The sequence below is a fragment of the Hyaena hyaena genome, unplaced genomic scaffold (assembly GCF_003009895.1).
Source record: "Hyaena hyaena isolate Hyena2069 unplaced genomic scaffold, ASM300989v1 scaffold_909, whole genome shotgun sequence".
In the NCBI taxonomy this organism is placed as follows: domain Eukaryota; kingdom Metazoa; phylum Chordata; class Mammalia; order Carnivora; family Hyaenidae; genus Hyaena; species Hyaena hyaena.
This window is the reverse complement of record NW_024081534.1, coordinates 568,386-592,705: the sequence shown is the minus strand read 5'-3', so window position 1 is coordinate 592,705 and position 24,320 is coordinate 568,386. Positions and strand designations below refer to the sequence as shown.

General features: G+C 44.6%; 1 protein-coding gene across 1 annotated transcript in view; it reads right to left on the bottom strand.

Moving 5' to 3' along the window:
* The window catches only part of FOXJ2 (forkhead box J2), a 61,381-nt gene extending 55,845 nt beyond the window's left edge, over positions 1-5,536 (bottom strand). The window contains exon 1 of the mRNA XM_039220641.1: positions 5,435-5,536. The gene's annotated coding sequence lies outside the window, so the exon portion shown is untranslated. The remainder of the gene's footprint in view (positions 1-5,434) is intronic.
* Positions 5,537-24,320: the final 18,784 nt, after the last annotated feature.

Genomic DNA, 24,320 nt, shown 5'->3' with positions numbered 1-24,320 from the left:
ACTGGAGTTTGAAGAGGCTGGCAAACATTTGTTTGCAGTACTTTTTTCATACCTTAAAATCTTGCGCTGTATTTCTGTAGAGAGATGTCATTTCCTATGTTTAACCCTCTGAAGATAAATGCTTGATTGGCTATGTCTCTTGCCAAATAGCCCTTTTGTTTCACCCGCCTGAAAAAGCCCTGAGATTGGTTTAGCCACCTCTGATGCTGTACCCAGGATGCTGAAAAAAAAGTGAACACAACTAGACAGAGGATTGGTACCATTATAAATTCACAGCCACCGCTCTCACCAGGTTATTAACCATGCTCAGCAGTCTGCAAATTATCGGATTCAGTTTCTTACCAAATATACGAACAGTTAATTCAGTTCATCTATATTAGTATTTGATTATCTGTTTATTCAGTAGATGTTAATTGAGCATTTGATATGCATCAGGTTCCTTCTAGGCTTTACAGATATAAGTCAGGGGGCACCTGGGTGGCTCAGTGGGCGGGCATCCAACCCATGTTTTCTGCTCAGGTCATGATCTCATGGTTCGTGGGATCAAGCCCTGTGTCATCATGCTGCATGCTGACAGCCTGCTTGGGATTCTCTCTCTCCCTCTCTCTGCCCCATTCTCTCTGCCCCTCCCCCGCTCTTGCATACATATGTGTGTGCACGCGCACTCTCCCTCAAATAAATAAACTTTTTAAAAAGTATGTGGGTCAGATACTGTTGGTATACAAGGTCCCTGTTGAAACGGAGACAGACAGTAACCAAAGAAATAATTTCGGACGGTGATAGGAGCTGTGAGAAAAATGGAAACAGGGAGGTGTGATAAGTGATGGGCGGGTACAAGGGCAACACAGACCGCTGCTCAAGGAGGCCCCTCTGAAAAGACCTGAATGACAAGAAGGGATCTGGCATTTGAAGACAGAAATGAAATTAATGTAATAGAGGGACAGATGAAAGACTTGATGTGGCTGTTGCTGAGTGAATTAGGAGACTAGTGATAGAAATGAGGCAAGATAGAAAGAGAGGGGCCAGATACAGTTTTGATACTTCTGTGAAGAACGAACCATAGAACAAGAATGAATCAGTAAGACTGATTAAAGGCAGGGGCGCCTGGCTGGCTCAGTCGGTGGAGCACGCGACTCTGGCTCTCTGGGTCATAAGTTTGAGCCCCACGTTGGGTGTAGAGGTTACTTTCAAAAAGTAAATAAAATCTTTAGGGGCGCCTGATTGGCTTAGTCGGTTAAGCATCTGACTTCAGCTCACGTCATCTCCTGGTTTGGGGGTGTGAGCCCCGCTTCAGGCTCTGTGCTAACAGCTCAGAGCCTGGATCCTGCTTCAGATTCTGTGTCTCACTGTCTTTCTGCTCCTCCCCCACTCATGCTCTGCCTCTGTCTCTCAAAGATAAATAAACATTAGGGGCACCTGGGTGGCTCAGTCGGTTAAGCGTCTGGCTTCAACTCAGGTCATGATCTCATGGTTCGTGGGTTAGAGCCCCGCTTCGGGCTCTGTGCTGACAGCTCAGAACCTGGTGCCTGTCTTTGGATTCTGTGTCTCTCTCTTTCTGTCCCTCTCCTGCTCATGCTGTCTCTCTCTCTCTCTCAGAAATAAATAAAACATTTTTAAAAATTAAAATGAAATAAACATTAAAAATAATTTAATAAAAATTGTTTTCAAAGTAAATAAAATCTTTAAAAAAAAATGACTTATTGCCATAGGTCAAGGGACAGATTTTGAGGGGGGGGGCAGTGCAGTGGAGATGGGACAGTGAAGAAATCTGGGATATTTTGGAGGTAAAGCTGACAATACTTGCTATTGTATTAAATGTGGAAGATGTGGGAAAGGGAGAAATCCTGAGTAGCTCCTAGCATTTTGGCTTTTGCAGCAGGGTGAATAGTGATCATGTCTACTAAGATAGAGAAGAATAAGGAAAGAAAAGATTTGGAGATTTGGAAGAGGAATCAGTACTTCTGTGTTGGCTATGCTTAGTTCGAGACGCCTTTTAGCCACTCAGGGATATTAGACAGGCAATAGGTTTATGACTCTGGAAATCAAGAGAGAAGTCAGTAATGAGAAACTTAGCGCCTTACAGTTACAAAGCAGCTCATTATGTTTCCAGTAGCTCTAGTTACTAGAAAGTTGTTTCTATGATCTTGAGATTTAACAGATGTAACATAAATGTGATACCTACTTCCCTCTGGGGATACTGAAAAATACATACTTGGGGAAGCACGTAAAATATTTGAAGAAAACTATCGTGTTCTCCCCCATCGCCGTTGTGTCCACACTAAATAACCCTGTAGCTTCCTAGCTGTTCTACATTACCTTGTTCCCAGGTACTGCATCGTCCTGCTCATATCTTGTGAAGTAGGACGCCAAGGACTTAAAGTGACCTGGATACCAGATCCCAAATGTAAGACCAATAGCTCTCTGATTTGTTAGTCTTTCAAAACCATGTTTGGGGCACCTGGCTAGCTCAGTTGGAAGGGCATGCAACTCTTTATCTCGGGGTTGTGAGTTCAAGCCCCACCTTGGCTGGAGAGATTACTTAAAAATAAAATCTTTAAAAAACTATGTTTATGGGGCGCCTGGGTGGCTCTGTCAGTTGTGCATCTGACTTGGACTCAGGTCACGATCTCGCGGTTCGTGAGTTCTAGCCCCACATTGGGCTCGCTGCTGTTGACACAGAGCCCGCTTAGGATCCTCTGTCCCCCTCCCTTTCTGCCCCTTCCCCACTTATGCTCTCTCAAAAAATAAACAAACATTAAAAAAAATTTAAATGTTTGTTTACCTTTTATAATTTGTCTCTTTCTTCTCTTGCTGCCATTAGTGTGTTAGGGTCCCTTCCTGTGGCATCTCTTCTACTTTTCTTCTACTATGTTGCTGCTTTGAACATCTGGTATCAAACTTATGCTCTGTATCAGATGTTAACATTTTGCACTGTATGTTTACAATGTTTTCTAGTAATTTACAAAAAGAGAGGGGCACCTGGGTGGCTCAGTCCACTAAGCGTCCAACTTCAGCGGGGGTCATGATCTCACGGTTTGTGAGTTTGAGCCCTGCACTGAGCTCTGTGCTGACAGCTCAGAAGCTGGAACCTGCTTTAGATTCTGTGTCTCCCTCTCTCTCTGCCCCTCCCCCGCCCACACTCTGTCTCTCAAAAACAAATACACATTTAAAAATAAATAAAAAAATAAAAACAGAGAGTATGGTTTCTGAGAGGGGCCAACAGAGCCCTTCGCTTTGCACTCTATGGAGAAAATCTTTTTTCCTTTGTTTTTCATAACTATCCTTAAAATAAGTTAGTATTCAGGGGCGCCTGGGTGGCTCAGTTGGTTAAGCTTCTGACTTCCGCCCCAGTCACGATGATCTTGATATCGTGGGTTCAAGCCCCGCATCGGGCTCTGTGCTGACAGCTCGGAGCCTGGAGCCTGCTTCAGATTCTGTGTCTCCCTCTCTCTCTGCCCCTCCCCTGCTTGCTCTCTGTCTCTCTTTCAAAAAATAAATAAACATTAACAAAATAATAAAGTAAGTTAGTATTCCAAATAATTAAGTTCCAGATGGGTGAGGGCTTTCATCCAAGGATCTCTATTAGAGATTTTCTAAGGGGATGGTTCTCACTCAGCACTGGTTTTGCTCCCCAAGGACATTTGGTATTTCCTGCAGACATATTTGGTTGCTGTGACTGTGGCAGAGAGAAAGCTACCGGTGTCTAGTGGCCAGAGACCAGCGATGCTGCCAATTCTCTTACAGTGCACAGAACTAGCCCCAATCACAAAGATGTATCTGGCCCAGAACAGGACCTAGATTTAGAAACCCTGGTCTGTGGTATTTCTCAGAATTTTTTTAAAATAACCTTCTTGGAAAAAAGGTTACTAAAGCCTTAGGTAAAAAAGCTGACATGATGTAAACTTAACGAATTAATTCTGCATCCAATTAGTCAGTACTCCTTCCTTTTATTACATGCCAGCCATCTGTTAGCAGTCTTTCTAGAACTGAAGGGAAAATAATGAAGCACTACTTTTTCTTCACTTAAAAATTTTCACAGCTCCAATTTCTTTTGTTTTTTAAGTTTACTTTTCTATAATTTTTTTAGTAATCTCTACTCCCAACGTGGGGCTCGAACTCACGACCCCCCAGATCAAGAGTCACGTTCTCTTTCCACTGTCAGCCAGGTGCCCCTCCAGTGTTTTGTCTCAGCCTCCGTATTGTTAGAATATTAACAAGTGGTCAGTGATCCAATCTGGGCATTTCTGTGTGCGTTTATTTAAAGCAAAATCATACTCTCACTTTTCTCCTTGCCCTCTCCGGCCTTTACTTTCTCTTCCCCATATTTTGTTCATTTTTTCCATAGAAAGGTCATGTTTCTTGAGAAGAGGAATGATCCTGCTTTCCTTCTGTCATCTCTTACTACTAGATAAATACAGTACGACTTGAACGGGCGGCTTTGCTCCCCTTATCTCTCAGGTGCCCCAGTGAGGCCCGCCGCTATTTTGGGTTGTGGCTCTGCTACCAACGTTCACTAGTTTGTTACCAGTGAGTCAGATGGGGGCGAAGGTCACTGGCCTGTCACTCATTGTATTTAGAGGCTGAGGTGTGGGCGACAGAAGAATGCAGCTGACTGCACGTCCTCCAGGGTGGGGACATGCCAGGCTTCCCCGGCTGTGTGCTTTCTGGGTAGTGAAGGCAGGTGTCAAGATCAAAGAGGAAATAGAGACAGGAGTAAATTCTTCTTTCTCTTAGTACCTGAAAGGAGCAGGGCTGAGTCGAAATTAAAAAGTCAAAGGGAAGGGGCGCCTGGGTGGCTCAGTTAGTTAAGTGTCCCACTTCAGCTCAGGTCATGATTTCGTAGTCCCTGAGTTCGAACCGTATGTCAGGAGGCTGGAGCCTGCTTCAGATTCTGTGTCTCCCTTTCTCTCTGCCCCTCCCCTGCTTTCTCTGTCTCTCTCTCCCTGTCTCTCTGTCTCTTTCTCTGAAATTCTCTGAAATAAACATTTAAAAAAATTTTTTTAAGTCAAAGGAAGAAATAAATTCTTTCCTCAGTCATACCCAGGAACAACAGCCAGGAAGTTCTTTTTGGATGCTTCTAAATTTTCAAATTACAGCTGTGTTACCACTCAGAATCTAGTAGCAAAAATAAGCCTTCCCCAATACCTTTATGTTTAGAGCTGGGAATTCATTCACTCATTCATTCATTCAGATATTTATTGACTGTGTCTATATGTACCAGGTACATAAATGAAGAAAGGAAGCTTCTAAAAAGATGGAAATTTCAAGTGTGTATTTGAAAGAGGAATGAATGATAAGTGAATACCCAACTAAGAGTCAAAATAGTTCTATAACTTATTGCCTTTATTCCGTGGTAGTAAGTCGCTAAATACTTGTATAGGCTGTCTAGTTGTGGAACTCTTGAGACTGCTGAGTATAAAACAGCTTGGCCTACCTTTCAGAATGACAGGAGGGTGTCCGGGGGCCTCAGTCAGTTGAGCGTCCGACTTCGGCTCAGGTCATGAGCTCGCTGTCCATGGGTTCGAGCCCTGCATCAGGTTCTGTGCTGACAGCTCACAGCCTGGAGCCTGCTTCAGATTCTGTGTCTCCCTCTCTCTCTGCCCCTGCCCTGCTTGCTCTCTGTCTCTTGAAATAAAGACACACACACAAAAGAAATTAGAACAAGCCGCTCAAGACACAGGTTGAATGACTTAACTATGACTAGATGGTGGGTAGAACCGCAGGTCAGTACCATCGACTGACCTCCTACCTGGATTTTCTAATTTTCAACCTTTGTCTTTGCTCTAAAAATAGAAACTAGAGAAGATTGTTTACAGAAAGTGCTTTCCATCATGCACCAGGTTGGTTTCTCTCCAGAGAGCCTTCTGATTGAAACAATGGACAGGAAAGTGAAATGAAACAGCGGAATTTGGAGTTCAGGGGTGGGGTTGAGAGAAGCAATGGAAAGAGGCGATTAGCAAACGCACAGGACAAGGAGACCATGTTTTAGTTGGGACAAAGCATGAAAGATAAAAGTGACATGTTTGGTATCTCTAGAGTACAGATAGTACTGTAAAAAAAAGGGGGGGGGGAATGCAATAAGATTTTACTTCATTCCACACCTAAGGGCTGACAGACAAAATAGCATGTCTGGTATTTAAAGACTCCAGCAGCATAGCCTGAACTTGTTTTTCCAGCATTCTCTCTCTCTCTCTCTCTCTCTCTCTCTCTCAACTCCTATAGGCATCCTGCTCTTCAGCTAAACTGGTCGAAGCACTATTTCCCAACCTTCCGCACAAACTTCCTACCACCACACCTTTGCCAAGGCCATTCTCTGTTTCTGAGATGCCCTTCTCATCTCTACCTATCTCTTACTCCTCTTTCAAGATCTAGTCCAAATTCTGACTTCATGAAGACTTTCTCGATTCTTCCCACATAAACAGAATCCCTTAATACTTTGGCTTCCTTCAGAACCTTTTCATCTCGTCCCCTCCGTGGCCACATGGTAATCAACTTGAGGGCGGGACTTTGAGTCTTCTGCATTACTCAGTAGAGTGCTCTGTATTTTGTAGACCCACTCGATACATATTTATGTGTATATCTTAATTTTTCTCAACATCTGCATTTTAAAAACTCATTAAAACTTTTCTGTACTTAGAAAACCATTATTTCTTACTGTTTTTATGAGAGGTTATCGTATCCAAAGATGGGAAGGTCCAAGTAAGAACGCAGCTAATCGCAAAAAAAGGAGAATGAAATTGGAAGAAGCCAAGTTTCTGGCTAGGGTGTGGGAACCAGTCTGACTTCACATGAAGGGAGATACTGGAAAAGAGAGTGGACTAGACAGAAGGAGCATTCAGATGATGGCTTATAACCTGGGAGAAATGGAAAGGAAAGAAAAGAGAGCAAGAAAAAGAAGGAATTGTGGAAATTTGAGACCCAAACATTTTGAGATCTGAATATTGAAGACGGGAGGAGGAATAGTCAGGAGACTAAAAGGGTGATGTCTGAGGGAAAGACCCAGTCTTCGGTTATCTTTGGGAGGTCCCTTCTGTGAGCATCAGAAGACCGCAGGCAAGAAAAGGAAGTGAAAAACAACATAGAAGTAAGGGTGTCCTCTTTGTAACCTCCCTCTGGTCCCTTCCTTGGAAATGAGAATGACTCAGAGAGGCATATAAGGATAAATAAACATTTTCTTGGAACTGGTGGTATTCTCGGTTAGGTTCTGAGCGAAGCTGTTTTCACGAGAATCCTGTATGATCTGGTTCAACCCCTGACTGTGTGTCTCCCTTCCTGTGTCTCTACGTATGTTTCAGATCCCTGGGTTTGCTTCTGTCTATCACCTTAAGCCCTCCACTGTGTGCTCCTCTAACTGGGCGTTGTCTCCACCCATTTCCATCAGTAAGTTGTTTATGGCATCTGATCATATGTGCGGTTCCCCGTTTGATTGTATCAAGCCTCATCTGTGTCTGTGTCTTTTCCTTTTGCCTCAGTCTACTTTTCTCTCTCCCATTCTGCTTCTGTCACCGCTTTTCTTACCAGCTGGCTTGCGATGGTTTCATCTCCATGGCAACCCCTCCCTGGGGAAGAATGAAGGGAAAGGGAGGGAAGAGAGAGCCCAGAATAGGTGGACAACAAGAAGCTGGGTGGGAATTGAGGGCGACTTTCTGTCCTGGAACAGAACGGAAACAAACCATGTAGATGGACTGCAGCCAAGTCCCACAGAATCCTACAGGAACACCAGTTGGGGGCCTGAACCCCTGTTCGCGTGCTCAGTCAGCAAATGCCTATTTATGCCACACCTCATCTGTTTTTCCTCCTCCTGTGATCCAGATTGGCTATTCTTTCTTTCTCTGTTTCTAGGCTTCATAATTCTTTCACAGCTATGGTGTCTGCTGTGTCATACCTTGAAAAGTCATTTCCTTAAAGATTCATGAACATTCACCTTGGAACCACAAGGTTGTCCTTTTGAGGTCCCATAGCTTTTCACAAGGATTTATTCTGGACATTAAGTGATCATTAAGTGATAATGAAGCACACTTGGAATGGCCTTAGAAAAGGGCAGAAAAGCATATTTAATGTTATTGTGCACCCTCGTGTAGGACCACGATGTTGGATAAGAGATTTATTAAGAAAGAAGGTTGTACCAATGATGTGATTTGTTTTACACAAGGAAAGTGAGGAAATGGAGTCCTCCTGCCCAGTGATCTTTAAAACCAAGTCATTATCCATGTATCTGTAAAGGAAATTGGCTAGATCCTGGATCCGTGTATCTCAATTTCTAAGCTCCTCTTTCCCACTGCTTCCCTTGGCCTTAACCTGGAGAGCTTGTTAAAAGATACAAGTGACTTGTTTGGTGACAAAGTTTTGAGCCCCACCCTTAGAGATTGGGGTGCTGTCATCCTGAGGCTGGAGGGAGGGTAGCGAAAGGGGTAGGAATTTTGTATTTCTAACACGCTCCCCACAGATGATGGGTAGCACTGGTGTAGACGGTTTCCGAAATCAAAGAATACAGTTGACATACCTAGGACCTCACTGTGTGGATATTGGAGTATTCTTGGATTAAAACTGTTTTTCTTGGGAAATGGAAAAGCACAAATGAGCTAACTCAGTCAGGTTTTGTTTTTTCCTGCCCATGTGCAAGCCCTGATCTCCCTTTGACAACTTTCTTTGTTCTGTAGAGTGACACACCATCCCCGTTTGCCCACGGCCTTTCAGTGCTAAAGCTGAGACAGTCCAGGCCATAGTGGACATTGGGGTGATCTCTCTGTTTACATGAGGCTCGTGAAATAAAAGGAATATAAAAAGAAAAATGAATTTGACTAAGAAAATGTGGTTTCTAGTCCTAATTCACAATGAATTAATTTTATGACTTTAACTCGGGTATTTAAATTCTCCCTATTTTGGGGCACCTGGGTGGCTCCGACGGTTGAGTGTCCAACTTCGGCTCAGGTCATGATCTCACAGCTCTGGGTTCGAGCTGCGTGTTGGGCTCTGTGCTGACAGCTGGAACCTGCTTCGGATTCTGAGTCTTCCTCTCTCTCTGCCCCTCCCCTGCTCACATTCTGTCTGTCTCTCAAAATAATAAATAAATATTAAATAAATAAATAAATTTTCCCTATTTCAGTTTTTACACCTGTAAAGTAGACATAGTATTGACTACTCTACTTCCTTCACAAAAATGTTTTGAAGATCAATTGGGGGGCGCCTGGGTGGCTTAGTCGGTTAAGCGTCCGACTTTCGCTTAGGTCATGATCTCACGGTTCGTGGGTTCGAGCCCCGCGTCGGGCTCTGTGCTAACTGCCAGCTCAGAGCCTGGAGCCTGTTTCAGTCTGTGACTCCCTCTCTCTCTGACCCTCCCCTGCTCACGCTGTCTCTCTCTCTCTCTCCTAGAAATAAATAAAACATTAAAAAAAAAATGAAGATCAATTGGAACAATGTGTGTAAACAATTTTTATTAAAATACCATACAGGGGCATCTGGCTGGCCCAGTTGGCGGAGCTTGTGACTCTTGATCTCCAGGTTGTGAGTTTGAGCCCCATCTTGGGTGTAGAGATTGCTTAAAAATAAAATACTTTTTAAAATGCGTTTTAAAAAATAAAATAACATATGCATATTCAGACACAGATGTAGCTCACTTGTTTTTATTTAGAGTTGATTACTTATTGACAAAAAGTAGCAACCCAGCAATCCCATTCCTAATTATACAGCTAAGAGAAAAGAATTCATACATATGGCAAGTGCCAAGAATGTTTATAATAGCTCAAAACTAGAAACAATAACGCGTTCATCAACGGGAGAATGGATAAATAAATTTTGGCATATTCATAAATGGAGTATTAGTCAGCAATAACAAGGAATGAACTACTGATACACGCTATGTAATATTCATAGACACTATGTTGAGTGGGAAAAAAAAAAACTCCTAGCATGAAAGAATACATAATATATAGCATGATTCATTTATACACAGATTAAGAACAACAAAATTGGAGTGCTTGGGTGGCTCAGTTGATTAAGCTTCTGACTTCATCTCAGGTCACGATCTCACGGTCCCTGGGTTTGAGCCCCGTGTTGGGCTCTGTGCTGACAGCTGGAGCCTGGAGTCTGTTTTACATTCTGTGTCTCCCTCTCTCTCTGCCCCTCCCTCCCTCACTCTGTCTCTTTCTCTCTCAGAAATAAATAAACATTAAAAATGTTTTTTTCATTTATTTCTGAGAGAGAGAGAGAGAGATAGAGAGAGACAGGGTGAGCAGAGGAGGGGCAGAGAGAGAGGGAGACAGAATCCAAAGCAGTCTCCAGGCTCCAGCTGTCAGCACAGAGCCCGACGCGGGGCTCGAACCCACAAACCACGACCTGAGCTGAAGTCGGATGCTTAACTGACTGAGCCACCCAGGCGCCCCAATATTAAAATTTTTTTAAGAAATTAAAAACCAACAAAGTGAATTGATGATGATAGATGTAAGTATAGTGGTTACCTCTGGGAAGGGAAGCTATAGACTGGAAGAAAGGCAAGGAAACGTGGGGAGCTAAAAGTGGTCTAGAATTTGATCTTGATCTGGATAGTGGTTATAGAGGTGACTATAGATGTAAATATTCACCCCGCGGTACACTCAACATTAGTGCATTTTTACCTGCTCTATTATATGTAACAAAGAAAACAGGAGACATAAAGAAAGAACTTCTCCTCAGTTTTGACCCTACTAACAGACACCTTCTTTTCCTTGAAAATTTTCTAACAGCCCAGCACTGTCAAAGAGGCTTGGCTTTATGACTTGAACAGGTCATCTCCTTGCTCAGATATCTTGGTTTCTAGACTTGAGTAATCAATGACAGTAAGGGGAAGTGGAAACCCCTTGTCACTTGGCCAGGAAGAGGGCCAGGTTTGCAGCAACATTGCAACAAATCTTTGTTTTTATTGTTCCTTTTCTTATTTCTCATCTCGGTGCCCGTAAGCCTACTTTTATTAGATTGGGCTTTCACCCCACCCCTCTTTACAACACACCCGGCGTGCGTGCTGTGTGTGTGTATGTGTGTGTGTGCGGCAGGGTGGTCTTCACATTTTCCTCACCTCTCATCAGTAGCCTACTTTCGCGTCTCTTCTAATGTGTCTCATTAAACTCAATGGTCCATGCTGACGTTTGCTCTTAGTAGTCTGTTCCCGGGACTCACATCCTGTCCCCCTGCCAAGGAGGCTTCCGGGAGCTTTTGCAGCTTTATTCTCAACTTGACTTGTTTTTGCAACTGTGCGTATGACGTTCGCAATGCTGTTGGGGCAAGCCCCTTCCCAGTCCCCGGGGACGTCTCCCTAGTGGAGTCCACTTGCGTCCTGCTGTCCTCAGCAACGGTTCTGTGCTTCATTCACCTTCAGCCTGGCTTAGGTTAAAAAAAAACTTTTTGGGGGGAAAAAGAAATCATTGCTTTTTAATCAGAGGATTAATCAGGTGACCGAGTTGTCTGAAAGTCTAAAAAGGAGAGATATCAGAAATATGAGTGGAGGAATAACAGAAAGTGTGAGTTGTATGATATGTCCTTTCTCTCTCTCTTTAGTGTTTATTAAGAGAGAGAGAGACAGAGTATGAGTGGGGAGTGGCAGAGAGAGGGAGACAGAATTTGAAGCAGGCTCCTGAGCTGTCAGCACAGAGCGGGATGCAGGACTCGAACCCAGGAGCTGTGAGATCATGACCTGAGTTGAAGTCGGAGGCTCAACCGACTAAGCCACCCAGGCGCCCCTGTCCCTTTCCCTTTTAAGCTGTGTTGCTCTAGTTTCTTATTTTTTTTTTTTTCTGTAACTTCAGTTTCATAGAAGGTACTTAATACCCATAATGCATGGAAATACAAATAAGGTGCGTCTGAAAAATAACAGAGTAACCACAGCAAGAATGAGGATGCTAAGGGAACTTTCTGAGATGCAAATCTACGGGTCAGTGTTTGCATGGGTGTGTATATCTGTCAGAAGTCATGATCTGTGCACCTAACATGTGTGAATTGTATGTATTTTGTACATAAAATTTACTTTCAAAAATAGAATCAAAACGCTGCAGGGGCATCAAGAAAATGTAAAGATCCGAGGTCAGGTGAAGTGTGGAATGTGCAACGTACATGGAGAAGAGAAGAGGTGGGAAAACAGGAGAAGAAATGAGAAGAGCAGAGCAGACGTGGGGCGCCACGGAGGGTGGGAGGCTCGCAGACGGGCCGCTGAGTGATGCCAAAAAGCCCGTCTGGGGAGACGCTGTGCAGAGCAGACGCATCTGCCCTGCGGGCAAAAGTCTTGTAGAACCATTCGCATCTCCCTCGAGATGCCTCGGATTCCTGGAAACTGCACTGCGTGCCCCTCTGGGCGTCGTCGCGCAGCTGCGGAGCGGAAGGGCGGCGGCGGGCTCCTCGGGGGCAGCGTCACCTTCCCGTCCCTGCAGGGACGTGCGGGGCGGCGCGCATCCTGTCCCCGCCCGGACCCGGAGCGCGGGTGGGGGGCCGGACCCTGCGGTGCAGCCGTGCACAGGGCTTTCCTGGGGGGTTGCCCCTGGTCCAAGGAGGGATGCAGGAAAAAGAATGGAAGGGGAGGAGACAAGAAGAGCCCAGCAGAACAACCACCATCAAAACCCTGAGCAGGGTGCAGGGCTGGGGCGGGAAGGGACCTGGAGACTGGGCAGCCCAGGGTGCGGGTGCGGGGAGGAGGGGCCTGAGACGCCGCTGAGATGAGTTCAGCATCCTGACCCGATCGAGATGCCGAGTCGTGGGGGCGCCTGGGTGGCTCAGCCCCGCTGAAGCGTCTGAGAGGGCGTGGCAGGATTGGGAGTGCAAGAACAGTAAGGATGGAGGCATCGAAGAAGAGAATAAACTTTTATAAGGAAATGGAGAAAAAGCACGTAGCAGGCCTAGAGGCCAAGGGCAGGCTGCCCCCAAATGTGTCACTTTGGTATATTGATTATTTTAAAAGTTACTCAAGGGGGAAAAAGGTTGCTTAAGAGATCCGATTCAAAAGGCCACTCAGACATTCCTCTGTCCCCCTGAAAGCAGAAAATAAATCTCCCGTGCGTATGGCAGCCTCTCTGTACCAGGAGGTAAGGAGACATCCTTATCGCCAGAGATAGGAAATTCAGAGCCCAGAGGCTGTATAAACAACCTTTGTTACTTTGTACTAATTTACTACCCCAGCCCCAATTCTGTTTAAAATTCCTTACTAATTGAAGCTCCCAGTTTGTTCTGTCAATTCCTCAGATTTTTTTGTCTCTTTGTCCAAACAGCTTAAAAACTGCCTACCTTGGTCATTGCTTGAGGTCTCACTTTCATTATTGGGCCTCTGTGTGCACCTAATACTACTTTGGGGCTTTTTTCCCCCTCCGGTTAATCTGTTTCATGTAAACTGAATTCTTGGTCCAGCTGGAAGACCTTGAAGGGTAAAGGAAGAATTTCCTTCCCTTCACAGGCAAATGGTTGTTGTTTTGCATGCTGCAAACAGGCAGAACAGGAAAGGGAGAAAAATCTAGATCCAGTACTCCTCTTTTCCTGCCTTATTCTTGAGGTGTATGTTGCTCTCTTTGTGTTGGTGGCTCTTTCCCTTCTTGTACTATGGAGAGAAACAAGCACCACATTTAAAAACGAGGTGATTGGTTCAGTCGATTAAGTGTCAGATTTTTTTAAATGTTTTTATTTATTTTTGAAAGAGAGACAGTGTGAGCAGGGGAGGGTCAGAGAGAGAGGGAAACACAGAATCCGAAGACAGGCTCCAGACTGTCAGCTGTCAGCACAGAGCCCGACGTGGGGCTCGAACCCACAAACTGTGAGATCATGACCTGAGCCGAAGTGTGACGTCCAACCGACTGGCCACCCAGGCGCCCCAAGTGTCAGACTCTTGGTTTCGGCTCAGGTCATGACCTCACGGTCGTGGGACTAAGCCCCATGTTGGGCTCTGAAAAAAAAATTTTTTAAATAATAAAGACAAGGTGATTTATGTATCATGACATTCTATTTGTTGACATACTATATTTTAGTTATGCACTTGGTAGTATCCCTTCCTGCCACCTGATGTAAACTTTCTATGACTTAGGGTAGACACAGACAGCATATATGTGTCGCCACAGCAGTATCTATCGTATTGTAGAAAATCAGTCACTAGAAAATTCTGGGGGCAACTGGGTGCCTCAGTTGGTTAAGCATCCGACTCTTGATCTTGGCTCAGGTCATGATTCCCAGGATGTGAGTTCAAGCCCCGCATCAGGCTCTGCGCTGATGGTGCGAAGACTGCTTGGGATTCTGTCTCCTCTTCTTTGCCCCTCACCTGCTTGTGTTCATAAATAAACTTTAAGAAAAAAGAAAATTCAACTCTGTTCTGCCTTAAACACATCGATTGTGCCACTTAGAATCTGAATTCGCAAAGAACTGAATTAGAATAGTCATTTATATTACAGAATTATGCAGGGCTGCAAAAAATTATTAAACTTTTACTTTTTTTATGACATGCTCCCATAGTACATGTAAAAATGTGACTCAGCATCTAGCAGCAATAGAAACCAGTGAGTAAGGATCAACAAATGAATGATCTGTATTTAATAATGTATTCTGCTTACAGTGATTTATTCAGAGACCTAATTCCACGAAGGTCCTTATTCCTCTGCTATTCATGCCCCCTTTCTCACCCATCACTTCATTGGATAAATGGGCAATGGCGCTCCTAACATTTTGGCTCCAGTTTCCATCCCCAACCTTTGCAACTTGTACTTCTCTGGAAAGAGGAATGTTTAGAAGCAGGGGAGCTCTCTGGCCACAGTCTAGCGCTCAGAGCGTCCCTGTTTGCTTCAGCCATGACGCTTCAGCCATGACGCTTTTAGCCATGACGCTTCAGCCAAGCTTCCGGCCTCCTTGCCTGTGCCGTCCTCAGCGGTTGCACATGTAGCAATGTATCTGCTCCCTCTTTGGGTCGCGTGAACTGACCATGCAGCTGAGAATGACAGGGAAACAGGATTTGTAGATTAGCCACCAACCCGTCTTTCATTAGCCACTTTCTCTCCTCTCATCCAGATCTTAGTTTTCCTCTCCCTCATAATTTGGAGGTCGCTATGTTCAAAATAGCCACTAGGGAGTTAGGCGTGATCATATATACTATGTTTCTAGAGAAATAAAAAGAACCAGGTGAACTTCTTAGCTCTCAGTGAACCTCGGGAACCTGTGTGGGAAGGGACTTTCAACGCTGGGAACGTTCCTCCCATGCCCTGTTACATGGAGTGAGAGAAATGTGGAGGAGCAATTCCTATTTCCTAGTCTCTGCCTTTTGCATCTCCATCTTGGCAGGCCCCTTTTTTTGCATCCCCTAACAAGAAATCCTCTGGGGTTTTTACTACTCAAGATGTCTGTATCCCACCCAGATGTATGTATTCCATTCTCCCCTTACTCTGTAATCCAGCTGCACTGGCTTTGCATTCCTTCCCCGGACCCGGACCTGTATAACCCTGGACTATGGATTCTCATGACTTTATGAACCTTTATGATTTGCTTCATCCATTGTCTATCTCAGGAGTTGGCAACCTTTACTTAAAGGGTCAGATACTAAATGTTTTAGGCTTGCTGGGGCCCCCTAGTCTCTGCCATAACTATTCAACTCTGACACTGTAACGCAAAAGCAGCCATTGACAGTATGTAAATGACTGAGTGTGGCTGTGTGCCAGCAAAATTTTACTTCATGGTCCCTGGAATTTGAATTTCATGTAATTTTTTAAAGTGATTTCTATGGCCAACATGGAGCTCGAACCCACGACCCTGAGATCAAGAGTCGCACGCACGCCCCACCGGCTAAACCAGCCAGGTGCCCCTGGATTTCATGTGATTTTTACAAGTCACAAAATATTCTTCTTTTTAATTTTTCCAACCATTGAAAAATGAAAAAAACTAGTCTTGTTTTATAACTGCTACAACAACAGGCTCTCCAAATCCATTAGTTCTGAAGGAGATGCCACCTTTTTGCCTGCTGGTATTTTTTTGTTTGCAGAGACAATGCTGATGAGGAACAGGAACTTTCCTCTTGCCATCACGCAGCCTCCATTCCTGCTCCCCTCCCCCGCTCTCCCCATCTCCTCTCCACCTAGGAGGATCTTCTTGCTATAGCCTGAGACTAAGGACCATTACTGCACCTGTAAGGGGCCATGGCTCCCTTTTCCCACAACTCTTGAATAACCACCTATCGTCAGCCTCCAGATTTATTGCACCCCGGTCATGCTTCCTGTTTATGACCAGCGGCTTAAGAAAGGATCAAGAACAGGCTCTATTTCTAGGAGGAGAGAAATGGGGGTGGGGGGGTGGGGGGATAGCCAGAAACACTGGCTATACCAGGCACTTTTTGCTAAACCTCCATTGACTATACCTTTCTTGTAATATACAGCGATATAGTATAGAAGTACAGTCAGACAACAAGCTTTGCCCCAAACTGTGGTCCTTAAGCCAATTACGTCTAAATTTCTCTTGGAAATCAGGATGATAATACTACTGTTGTGAATTGTAAGCGGGGTAACATGATAAGAACCTGGCACTTAAAAAATACAGCTTCAATTACTACAGAGAAGAATATTTGTGTGACCTTCTCACATGTAATTAATCTTCGGAAGGTGTTCAGGTTCACTCTCTTTTTTTTAATCTGCATACCTGTATTTTTTTTTACCTGTATTTTTTTTTAATGTTTATTTATTCTTGAGAGAGAGAGAGTAGAGGAGGAGCAGAAAGAGGGGGAGACACAGAATCTGAAACAAGCTCCAGGCTCCAAGCTGTCAGCACAGAGCCCCATGTGGGGCTCCAGCTCACAAACTGCTAGATCATGACCTGAGCTGAAGTCGGATGCTTAACCAACTGAGCCACCCAAGGTGCCCCAAAAGTGTTTAGGTTCTTAAAAGGAATGAGGATCTAGACTTTCATGTATGACTTGCAATAATTTCTTTATCTCTGAGCATATATATACTCAACTATTAAGTAGATACGTCTGTTTCATTTTTCTTTTGTTTTTGGACACTTATATGACAATATATACTGGTCACTGTGTTTTTTATACATTTTAACTGATTTAATCTAACCCTCATAACCGATCTTAAGAAGTAGGTTATTCCTGCCTTCATTTTACATATGAGGAAATAGAAGCACAGTGAAGCTAACTGACTTTCCCAAGATTACAGAATGTAAGTAACAGAACGAGGATTCAAATCCAAGAGGTCTGGCCCCAGAATCCACAGTCTTAGTGACCATTGTTTTAAAATAAGTTTTTAGGGGCATCTGGCTGGCTCAGTCTGTTGAGTGTCCCAACTTTGGCTCAGGTCATGATCTCATGGTTCATGGGTTCCAGCCCCACATAGGACTTTGTGCTGACTGTGCAGAGCCCGCTTGGTATTCTCTCTCTCCCTCTCTCTCTGGTCCTCCCCACCCACGCTCTCTCTGTCTTTCAAAAAATAAACATCAAGACCTCCACCGCAGCAACTTCTTACTTGACACATCCCCAAAAGCAAGGGAATCAAGAGCAAAAATAAACTGTTGGGACCTCATAAAGATTAAAAGCTTCTGCACAGCCAAGGAAACAACCCAGAAAATTAATAGGCAACCAACGGAATGGGAAAAGATAGTTGCAAATGACATATCAGATAAAGGGTTAATATCCAGAATCTATAAGGAACTCACCAAACTACACGCCCGAAAAACAAACAACCCAGTGAAGAAATGGGCAGAAGACATGAACAGACACTTCTCCAAAGAGGACATCCAGATGGCCAACAGACACATGAAATGATGCTCAGCATCCCTCCTCATCAGGGAAATACAAATCAAAATCACACTGAGATACCACCTCACGCCAGTCAGAGTGGCTAAAATGAGCAAATCAGAGAACTCTAGATGCTGGCGAGGATGTGGAGAAACGGGCACCCTCCTACACTGTTGGTGGGAATGCAAACTGGTGCAGCCCCTCTGGAAAACAGTGTGGAGGTTCCTCAGGAAACTAACAATAGAACTCCCTTATGACCCAGCAATAGCACTGCTAGGAATTTACCCAAGGAATACAGAAATGCTGAGGCATAGGAGCACATGTACCCCAATGTTCATAGCAGCACTCTCCACAATAGCTAAAACATGGAAAGAGCCTAAGTGTCCATCAACAGATGAATGGATCAAGAAGATGTGGTTTATCTATACCATGGAATACTACATGGCAATGAGACAAAATGAAATCTGGCCATGTGTAGCAACATGGATGGACCTTGAGGGTGTTATGCTGAGTGAAATAAGTCAGGCAGAGAAGGACAAATATCATATGTTTGCACGTATAGGAGGATTAGGAGGAACTTGACGGAGGAACAAGGGGGAGAAGAAGGGCGGAAATGGTGGGGGAAAGGGAGAGAGGCAAACCATGAGAGACTCTTGAATGCTGACAAAAACTGAGGACTGATGGATGTGGGGGGGTGGGGGGATGGGCATGGAGGAGGGCACTTTTGGGTTTTTTTTTTTTGTTTTTTATTTATTTTTTTTTTATTATATTTTTTTTAAAAAAAATAAAAAATAAAAAATAAAAAAATAAACATCAAAAGCCTAAAGAAAGAAAAGAAATAACATAATTTTTTAAAACAGAAAGTAAAAATGTGTGCATAGCCCCGATACACTTGACTTTAAGCTCCATTCAAGCAGAGAGCGGAGTTTTCCTATCACCTTGACCACAATATCCTTAGTATCCTTAGTATCTTTAGATATCTAGTATCTAAATATTTTAGTATCTAAAATATCCTTAGTATCTAAAACACAATGGGCCTGGCAACATGTAGATCCTGTGAATGAACAGATGAATTAACCCTGACCTATATCTCATCATGGATTTTCCAGGCCATTTGTCTTTCTCCTTCACTCTTAGTATAGTATTAATTACTTAACTAATTAATACTTCTTCCCTCTAATAGTATTAAGAGGGAGAAAGCCAAAGAATATCAATAGAAGGCTCCAAACCCTTGAAGGGTCAGTAGACAAGGGCATGAGATTTAATGGGCTACCTTTTTCCTTGAACTTGGTAAAAACGTGTGTAAACTTGTTTATTTCCAGTTGTCTTAAAACAGCCATTTTACATGTAACTGGAATTAAACTGGACTTCAGAAGTCTACCTGGGACCTAATGTTTAAAGAATTCAGATTGTGATTTTCATCAGAGTAATCCTCCCACATTTGAACATTCATAGTTACAGGATTGTAGGGACAGGCTATCAAAGTCAGGGTTTGTTCCACGCATTTTTTTAAATAGGTACATATTCAGTAGATTCGCATCTGACCATTCAGGAAGGACTTGGGGTTTTACACATCCATGATATTGTACAGATTCTTGTCAAATAGGGCAGCACCAGAAAGGATGAAAAACAGCACAGTAAGGGAGATCGAGATATTGCCAGCATCCCTGGTAGCATCATCACAAAAATAAATTCCGTGGGAGGCGGGGAGAAGCAGAAGAATTAAAAAAAAAAAAAAAAGGACAGGAATCTTTGGTCAGCCTTGAGTGATGGAACTAGTCGCTTAGGAGATTTGGCAGACGCTCTACAAAGCACGTCTGCACCAGCTTACGTAGCCTCCTCAAATGCAAGCAGGCGGGGCTAACCCACAGGGTAGCACAGCCAGAGAAGAGATTCTTGGGTTTCTGGGCCCGCCTCACTCAAATATTCCAGTGACTTCTGATTCAATTCGATGTGGAAAACTAGAAGGCCAGTGGCCTTGGCTATTTGGAAAAAAAAAAAAAAAAGACATGTAAATTAGGGAAGCTGATTTTTCACTGCATAGAAAGATTGCGTGGCACTTGTAAATGAGGCGTGTATAGGAGACATAAAATTATTGTAAGAACAGTGGCTACAACACTGGCTGGCACATCACAAACACTGGATAAAATTTGTCAAGTGCATGGAGTATGGACAGTTTTGATAAGGAGAACACACAGTTCTCAGTTTAGCTCAAGAGAGGTTTGCCATCCACTGCTCCACATCTCTTCCATGTTGAGTTGCTAAAGGCAAAAACTACAATATGTGGCTGTTAGTGAAAGTGAAGATTTTTAGTCTCTTCCCACTATGTCCTGTTAGAAGGCCTGGTGGTACTTCTCGCTAAAGTACCCTAATAATAAATGGCACTATGGCTGCTTTCTCTTAACCTCCCCCCTGCTAGGAGGGGAATTAGAGCCTCTGGCTTGAAAAGGGCTTGTTCTTTGTGATTCCACCTGGAGCTCAGCCCATCTCTAAGAGTGGGAGGGGAACCAACTTGAAAGCAGACAATGCCTACAGTTTCCACACTGTAATTCCGGGGATGACCCAGGAGCCATCAAGATTCCTCCTCTCCCCCTTCGGACCATAACCAACACTTGGCTGTTTTCTGGGTCTTGTGCTCCCTTTTTGAGACCATGGTAAGAGCTTATGGTCCCCCTCCCCCCTCCAAAACGACACTGAAATACCACTTTTGCATTGACTTTTGGGGGAGGGGGTTGAGTCTATCTCAGAGCCCCATATTAATAAACGCCACCCCAGAGCTTCAAACAGCCTTTTTCTTCCTAGAGAACTTGATGGATTTTTGTTTGTTTGTTTCTGAGGACTTGGCCTGTGCTGGGCAGGAGGGTCACCAAAGTTGGGGAAGTAAGTGTCCTGCTGAAAGAACACAAACCTTTCATTATGAAACATCGTATTGAACTGTAGTGGCATTGCTCCTTCCTCCGCCTTCCACAGACTGGCACTTGCCTATGGTTTTTTGAAAGGGTGGATATGAGTCAGTGTGAACAACACTTCACTTATCACTGTTCAGTAGCCGTCTTCCGGTAAATGAGCCAGGCAGGGGCATCCTGGCGATAGTGTCAGACTAACAGCCACAAAGAGAGCAAAAAACATTTATGGTTGTAGAGCATTGTCAGAGCAAATGTAAAGAACTTAAGAAAGCTCTTTGCTTCTTGCAAGCAGAAATCTATTTTCTCTATTAGCCGTCGTATAGAAGCTGACATTTAAAATACTTGCTTATGATCCAGCAATCACACACTCCTTGGTATTTACCCAAATGAATTGAAAATCTACATCCGCTTAATGATAGTGAACACATTGAGGGTTGTTGGAGGGGAGGTAGGTGGGGGATGAGCTAAATGGTGATGGGCATTACGGAGGGCACTTGTTGGGATGAGCACTGGGTGTTGTAGGTGATGAATGACTGAACTCTACTCCTGAAACCCATATTATCCTATATGTTAACTACTTAAAATTTAAATTAAAATTTGGAAATAAAATCTACATCTACACACAAACCTGTGTGTGAATTTTTATAGCAGCTTTATTTATAATTGACAAAACTTGGAAGCAACCAAGATGTCCTTCAGTAGATAAACAGGTAATGAGCTGGGGTACAGCCAGTGGAGTATGATACAGGGCTACAAAGAAATGACCTATAAAAGGAAAGAAAAAGAAATGAGCTATCATGGGGTGACTGGGTGGCTCAGTCAGTTGAGCATCTAACTCTTGGTTTCCAGTCAGGTCATGATCCCAGGGTTGTGGGATCAAACCGCACATGGGGACATGGGGCTCCACACTGAGCATGGAGCCTGCTTAAGATTCTCTCTCTCTCTCTCTCTCTCTCTCTCCCTCCCTCCCTCAAATAAATACAATGAAAACCATTAAAAAAGAAGAGGGTTCCTGGGTGGCTCAGTTGGTTAAGCATCTGCCTTCAGCTCAAGTTGTGATCTCGTGGTCCATGGGTTGGAGTCCTGCATCAGGCTCTGTGCTGACAGCTTGGAGCCTGGAGCCTGCTTCAGATTCTGTATCTCCCTCTCTCTCTCCCTCTCTCTGCCTCTCCCCTGCTTGCATTCTGTCTTTCTCTCTGAAAAATAAACAAACATTTAGGATGCCTGGGTGGCTCAGTCAGTTAAGCATCTGACTTTGGCTCAGGTCATGATCTCACAGTTCATGAGTTCAAGTCCACGTTGGGCTCTGGTGCTGATGTCTCAGAGCCTGGAGCCTGCTTCAGATTCCGTGTCTCCCTCTCTCTCTATTTCTCCCCAACTCATGCACTGTCTGTCTGTCTGTCTCTTTCAAAAATAAAGATTTTTAAAAATTTTAATAAACATTTAAAAAAAATTTTAAAGAAATGAGCTATCAAGCCACAAGAAGACGTGGAGGAATTTTAAATGCATATAACTAAGCAAAAGAAGCCAATCTGAAGAGGCCACACAGTGTAGGTTTCCACCTGCAGACATACTTCATTTTATTGAGCTTCACTTCATTGCTCTCACAGATACTGCATTTTCTACAAATTGTAGCAATCCTGGGTTGGTTACGTCTGTCAGCACCTGTTTTCCAACAGCACTCTGTTCACTTGGTGTCTCTGTGTCATGTTTTGCTAATTTTCACCACAGTTCAAACTTATTCATTGGTGGTATATTTGTTATGGTGACCTGTGATCAGTGATCTTTGATGATATGATCGTAATTGTCTTCGGGTGCCACAAACCACGTTTCTACAAGCCAGCAAACTTGATAAACGTGTATCTGTTCTGACCGCTCGACTAGCTGGCCACTCCCCTTGTCCTCTCCTCAGACCTCCCTTCTCCAGGAGACACAGCAATATTGACATTAGGCCACTTAACAACCCTCCAGTGGCCTCTCAGTGCTCAAGGGGAAGGAAGAGTCCTATGTCCCTCACGTTACATCAAAAGCTAGAAACGATTACGGTTAGTGAGGAAGGCATGTCAAAAACCAAGCGAGTCTGAAAGCCGGGTCTCTTGCACTTGGCTGACGGTTGTTAGCCAAGTTATGAGTGCAAAGGAAAAGTTCTTGGAGGAAATGAAAGTGCTACACTGATGAGCACAGAAATGATAAGAAAGTGGAACAGGCTAATTACTTATGTGGAAAACGTTTGCGTGGTCTGGATAGAGAATCAAACCAGCTACAACATTCCTTGAACCAATGTCTAATCCAGAGCAAGGCCCTAAGTCTCTTCAATTCTGTGAAGCTGAGGGGCGCCTGGGGGGCTCCGTTGGTTAAGCCTTGGACTCTTGGTTTTGCCTCAGGTCTTGATCTCACGGTTCGTGGGTTTGAGTCCCGCTTCAGGCTGTGCCAGCCTGCTTGGGATTCCCTCTCTCCCTCTCTCTGCCCCCTCCCACTCTCTCTTCCCCTTTCCCTCAAAATAAATAAATAAACTTTATTTAAAAAATAAAATAACAATCCTGTGAAGCTGAGAGAGGTGAGGAGGCTGCAGAAGAAAAGTCTCACTGGCAGAGGTTGGGTCCTGGGGTTTCAGGGAAGAAGTCATCTCTATAACAGGAAAGTGCAAGGCGAAGCAGCAAGCACGGATGTAGGAGCTGCGGCAGGTCACCCAGAAGATCCAGCCCAGGTAATTCATGACGGTGGCCACACTATACAACGACCTTCAGTATAGACAGCCAGCCTTCTGCTGAGAGAAGATCCCCTCTAGGGCTTTCGTAGTGACAGAGGAGAAGTCGGTGCCTGGCTCCCAAGTTTCCGAGGACAGGCCGACTCTCGCAGGGGGCAATGCAGCTGGTGACGAGGCGAAGCCGGGGCTCACTCACACTCTGAAGGTGCCAGGCCCTCAAGCACTACGCTGACTCCGCTCCGCCTGCGCTGGACGGAACCGCAGAGCCTAGACCACAGCACCTCTGTTTACAACACGCTTGCAGATATTTGACCCACCGCTGAGACCCGCCACTCAGAAGAGAAGACTTCTTTCCAACCAGGACTGCTCACCGACAACGCACGCGGCCACCCAGGAGCTGTGACGGAGACGTCCCACGAGACGCAGGCTGTCGTCAGGCCTGCGAATATGACGTCCAGGCCGCGGTGCGTGGATCAGACAAGTCTACGTCGAGTGTTACTATTTGAGAACTACCTTTTGTGAGGCTCTAGCTGGACAGCGATTCCCCTGATGGATCTTGGCAAAGTAAATCGAAAGCCTTCTGGAAGGGATTTACTGTTTCAGAGGCCCCGAGGAACACCCGGGACTTGTGGGAAGAGGTCAAAGCATCAACATGAACAGGAGTCTGGACGGCTCTTGGATGACCTTGAGAAGTTCAAGGCCTCAGTGGAGACGGGCCCGCAGTCCTAGTAGGAACAGCGAGGAACCACAGTCAGAGCGGAGCCTGCAGGTGTGACCAACCTGCTGGAACCTCGTGGGGAACCTGGGACAGGTGAGGGTCGCCTTTCACGGATGAGCAAGGAAAGTGCTTTCTGGAGATGGAAGCTGCTGCTGGTGGAGACGCCGTGGAGGTCGTTGAAACGACCACAACCGACTTCGAATTTTCCGTGTATCTGAGCTGCTAGAGCAGCACAGGGTGTGAGAGGACAGGCTCCAATGTTGAAAGAAGTTGTCC